Below are 6,327 nucleotides of genomic sequence, written 5' to 3'. Positions count from 1 at the left end.
AGTTGTGTTTTCTTTTTATGTATATCGAAACCATCACATGGACATGGTTCTTTTTTACTTATATATATATAAAGATAAAAAAAAAAGAGATTATTTTTGCAGACCGTTCGATCGCGTTCCATTTTCAATCGATATACGATAAGATATAGCAATATAGGTGGACCGGGATGTTATTTACCTGTATGCAACTTCCTTCATCGAACTCATATGTAGCTGCAAGCAATTTGCTATTTGGGTATTTGCTATTGCCTTACTGTGGAGCAGGTTAGGACATCCGTTACTGTCACTGTACTGGGTATCAAGAAATAGAGATATGTATGTTACTGTTAGGGCATCCACAAATAGTGATGTGCGTGGTTACAGTCAGGGTATCCAGAAATAGAAATATGCATGTCACTATCTGGGTATCCGGAAATAGAGATATGCATGTTACTGTCTGGGTATCCAGAAATAGAGATATGCATGTTACTGTCTGGGTATCCAAAATAGAGATATGCATGTTACTGTCTGGTATCCAGAAATAGAGATATGCATATTACTGTTACTGTCAGGGTATCGAGAAATAGAGATATGCATGTTACTGTCTGGTTATCCAGAAATAGAGATATGCATGTTACTGTCTTGGTCTGGTATCCAGAAATAGAGATATGCATGTTACTGTCTGTGTATCCAGAAATAGAGATATGCATGTTACTGTCTGTGTATCCAGAAATAGAGATATGCATGTTACTGTCTGTGTATCCAGAAATAGAGATATGCATGTTACTGTCTGTGGTATCGGGTATCAGAAATAGAGATATGATGTTACTGTGTATCAGAAATAGGATATGCATCCACAAATAGTGATGTGCGTGTTACAGTCTGGGTATCCAGAAATAGAGATATGCATGTTACTGGTGGTATCCAAAATAGAGATATGCATGTTACTGTCTGGTATCCAGAAATAGAGATATGCATGTTACTGTCAGGGTATCCAAAAATAGAGATATACATGTTATGTCTGGGTATCCAAAATGGAGATATGCATGTTACTGTGTTGGGTATCCAGAAATAGAGATATGCATGTTACTGTCTGTGTATCCAGAAATAGAGATATGCATGTTACTGTCTGTGTATCCAGAAATAGAGATATGCATGTTATTGTCTGGGTATCCAGAAATAGAGATATGCATGTTACTGTCTGGGTATCCAGAAATAGAGATATGCATGTTACTGTCTGGGTATCCAGAAATAGAGATATGCATGTTACTGTCTGTGTATCCAGAAATAGAGATATGCATGTTAATGTCTGGGTATCCAGAAATAGAGATATGCAATGATATATGTTACTGTCTGTGTATCCAGAAATAGAGATATGTATGTTAAAGTCTGGGTATCCAGAAATAGAGATATGCATGTTACTGGCTGTAATCCAGAAATAGAGATATGTATGTTACTGTCTTGGTATCCAGAAATAGAGATATGCATATTACTGTCTTGGTATCCAGAAATAGAGATATGCATGTTACTGTCTGGGTATCCAGAAATAGAGATATGCATGTTACTGTCTGGGTATCCAGAAATAGAGATATGCATGTTACTGTCTGGTATCCAGAAATAGAGATATGCATGTTACTGTCTGGGTATCCAGAAATAGAGATATGCATGTTACTGTCTGGGTATCCAGAAATAGAGATATGCATGTTACTGTCTGGGTATCCAGAAATAGAGATATGCATGTTACTGTCTGGGTATCCAGAAATAGAGATATGCATGTTACTGTCTGGGTATCCAGAAATAGAGATATGCATGTTATTGTCTGGGTATCAAAAAATAGAGATATGTATGTTACTGTCTGGGTATCAAGAAATAGAGATATACATGTTAATGTCTGGGTATCCAGAAATAGAGATATACATGTTACTGTCTGGGTATCCAGAAATAGAGATATGCATGTTACTGTCTGGGTATCCAGAAATAGAGATATGCATGTTACTGTCTGGGTATCCAGAAATAGAGATATGCATGTTAATGTCTGGGTATCCAGAAATAGAGATATGCATGTTACTGTCTGGGTATCCAGAAATAGAGATATGCATGTTACTGTCTGGTATCCAGAAATAGAGATATGTATGTTACTGTCAGGGTATCCAGAAATAGAGATATGCATGTTACTGTCTGGGTATCCAGAAATAGAGATATGCATGTTACTGTCTGGGTATCCAGAAATAGAGATATGCATGTTACTGTCTGGGTATCCAGAAATAGAGATATGCATGTTACTGTCTGGGTATCCAGAAATAGAGATATGCATGTTACTGTCTGGGTATCCAGAAATAGAGATATGCATGTTACTGTCAGGGTATCAAAAAATAGAGATATGCATGTTACTGTCTGGATATCGAGAAATAGAGATATGATGTTACTGTCTCGGTATCCAGAAATAGGAGATATACATGTTACTGTCTGGGTATCAGGAAATAGAGATATGCATGTTACTGTGTGGGTATCAAGAAAAGAGATATGCATGTTACTGTCTGGGTATCGAGAAATAGAGATATGCATGTTACTGTGTGGGTATCAAGAAACAGAGATATACATGTTACTGTCTGGGTATCCAGAAATAGAGATATGTATGTTAATGTCTGGGTATCGAGAAATAGAGATATACATGTTACTGTGTGGGTATCAAGAAATAGAGATATGCATGTTACTGTCTGGGTATCAAGAAATAGAGATATGCATGTTACTGTCTGGGTATCCAGAAATAGAGATATGTATGTTAATGTCTGGGTATCCAGAAATAGAGATATGTATGTTATGTCTGGGTATCCAGAAATAGAGATACACATGTTACTGTCTGGGTATCCAGAAATAGAGATATGTATGTTAATGTCTGGGTATCCAGAAATAGAGATATGTATGTTAATGTCTGGGTATCCAGAAATAGAGATATGTATGTTAATGTCTGGGTATCCAGAAATAGAGATATGTATGTTAATGTCTGGGTATCCAGAAATAGAGATATGTATGTTACTGTCTGGGTATCAAGAAATAGAGATATGTATGTTAATGTTTTGGTATCCAGAAATAGAGATATGCATGTTACTGTCTGGGTATCCAAAAATAGAGATATGCATGTTACTGTCTGGGTATCGAGAAATAGAGATATGAATGTTACTGTCTCGGTATCCAGAAATAGAGATATACATGTTACTGTCTGGGTATCCAGAAATAGAGATATGCATGTTACTGTGTGGGTATCAAGAAAATAGAGATATGCATGTTACTGTCTGGATATCGAGAAATAGAGATATGCATGTTACTGTCTGGGTATCAAGAAATAGAGATATGCATGTTACTGTCTAGTATCCAGAAATAGAGATATGCATGTTACTGACAGGGTATCCAGAAATAGAGATATGCATGTTACTGTCTGTGTATCCAGAAATAGAGATATGCATGTTACTGTCTGTGTATCCAGAAATAGAGATATGTATGTTACTGACAGGGTATCCAGAAATAGAGATATGCATATTACTGTCTTGGTATCCAGAAATAGAGATATGCATGTTACTGTCTTGGTATCCAGAAATAGAGATATACATGTTACTGTCTGTGTATCCAGAAATAGAGATATGCATGTTACTGTCTGGGTATCGAGAAATAGAGATATGAATGTTACTGTCTCGGTATCCAGAAATAGAGATATACATGTTACTGTCTGGGTATCAGAAAATAGAGATATGCATGTTACTGTGTGGGTATCAAGAAACAGAGATATGCATGTTACTGTCTGGGTATCGAGAAATAGAGATATGCATGTTACTGTGTGGGTATCAAGAAACAGAGATATACATGTTACTGTCAGGGTTATCCAGAAATAGAGATATACATGTCACTGCAATTTGCTATTTGGGTATTTGCTATTGCCTTACTGTGGAGCAGGTTAGGACATCCGTTACTGTCACAGTACTGGGTATCAAGAAATAGAGATATGCATTGTCTCGGTATCCAGAAATAGAGATATACATGTTACTGTCTGGTATCCAGAAATAGAGATATGCATGTTACTGTCTGGGTATCCAGAAATAGAGATATGCATGTTACTGTCTGGTATCCAGAAATAGAGATATGCATGTTACTGTCAGGGTATCAAGAAACAGAGATATGCATGTTACTGTCAGGGTATCCAGAAATAGAGATATACATGTCACTGTCTGGGTATCGAGAAATAAAGATATGAATGTTAATGTCTGGGTATCGAGAAATAGAGATATACATGTTACTGTGTGGGTATCAAGAAATAGAGATATGCATGTTACTGTGTGGGTATCAAGAAATAGAGATATGCATGTTACTGTCTGGGTATCCAGAAATAGAGATATGTATGTTAATGTCTGGGTATCCAGAAATAGAGATATGTATGTTAATGTCTGGGTATCCAGAAATAGAGATATGCATGTTACTGTCTGGGTATCCAGAAATAGAGATATGCATGTTAATGTCTGTGTATCCAGAAATAGAGATATGCATGTTACTGTCTGGGTATCCAGAAATAGAGATATGTATGTTAATGTTTTGGTATCCAGAAATAGAGATATGCATGTTACTGTCAGGGTATCAAAAATAGAGATATGCATGTTACTGTCTGGGTATCGAGAAATAAAGATATGAATGTTACTGTCTCGGTATCCAGAAATAGAGATATACATGTTACTGTCTGGGTATCAGGAAATAGAGATATGCATGTTACTGTGTGGGTATCAAGAAAAGAGATATGCATGTTACTGTCTGGGTATCGAGAAATAGAGATATGTATGTTACTGTGTGGGTATCAAGAAACAGAGATATACATGTTACTGTCAGGGTATCCAGAAATAGAGATATACATGTCACTGTCTGGGTATCCAAAAATAGAGATATGTATGTTTAATGTCTGGGTATCGAGGAAAAAAGAGATATACATGTTACTGTGTGGGTATCCAGAAATAGAGATATGCATGTTACTGTCTGGTATCCAGAAATAGAGATATGCATGTTACTGTCAGGGTATCAAAAAATAGAGATATGCATGTTACTGTCTGGGTATCGAGAAATAGAGATATGAATGTTACTGTCTCGGTATCCAGAAATAGAGATATACATGTTACTGTCTGGGTATCAGGAAATAGAGATATGCATGTTACTGTGTGGGTATCAAGAAACAGAGATATGCATGTTACTGTCTGGGTATCGAGAAATAGAGATATGCATGTTACTGTGTGGGTATCAAGAAACAGAGATATACATGTTACTGTCAGGGTATCCAGAAATAGAGATATACATGTCACTGTCTGGGTATCCAGAAATAGAGATATGTATGTTAATGTCTGGGTATCGAGAAAAATAGAGATATACATGTTACTGTGTGGGTATCAAGAAATAGAGATATGCATGTTACTGTCTGGGTATCCAGAAATAGAGATATGTATGTTAATGTCTGGGTATCCAGAAATAGAGATATGCATGTTACTGTCTGTGTATCCAGAAATAGAGATATGCATGTTACTGTCTGTGTATCCAGAAATAGAGATATGCATGTTACTGTCTGTGTATCCAGAAATAGAGATATGCATGTTATTGTCTGGGTATCCAGAAATAGAGATATGCATGTTATTGTCTGGGTATCCAGAAATAGAGATATGCATGTTTACTGTCTGGGTATCCAGAAATAGAGATATGGATTTTTACAGTCTGCATGGGTATCCAAAAAAAGAGATATATGCTACGGTCTGGGCATCCAGAAATAGTGATGTGCGTGGTTACAGTCAGGGTATCCAGAAATAGAGATATGCATGTCACTCTCTGGTATCCAGAAATAGAGATATGCATGTTACAGTCTGGGTATCCAGAAATAGAGATATGCATGTCACTCTCTGGTATCCAGAAATAGAGATATGCATGTTACTGTCTGGGTATCCAGAAATAGAGATATGCATGTTACGGTCTGGGTATCCAGAAATAGAGATATGCATGTTACTGTCTGGGTATCAAGAAAAAGAGATATGGATGTTTACTGTCTGGGTATCCAGAAATAGAGATATGGATTTTTACAGTCTGCATGGGTATCCAAAAAAAGAGATATATGCTACGGTCTGGGCATCCAGAAATAGTGATGTGCGTGGTTACAGTCAGGGTATCCAGAAATAGAGATATGCATGTCACTCTCTGGTATCCAGAAATAGAGATATGCATGTTACTGTCTGGGTATCCAGAAATAGAGATATGCATATAACTGTCTGGGTATCCAGAAATAGAGATATGCATGTCTGTGTATCCAGAAATAGAGATATGCATGTTACTGTC

This window comes from Argopecten irradians, chromosome 8, assembly GCF_041381155.1.
Source record: "Argopecten irradians isolate NY chromosome 8, Ai_NY, whole genome shotgun sequence".
In the NCBI taxonomy this organism is placed as follows: Eukaryota; Metazoa; Mollusca; class Bivalvia; order Pectinida; family Pectinidae; genus Argopecten; species Argopecten irradians.
The sequence above is the reverse complement of the archived record's forward strand: the minus strand, read 5'-3'. Positions refer to the sequence as shown.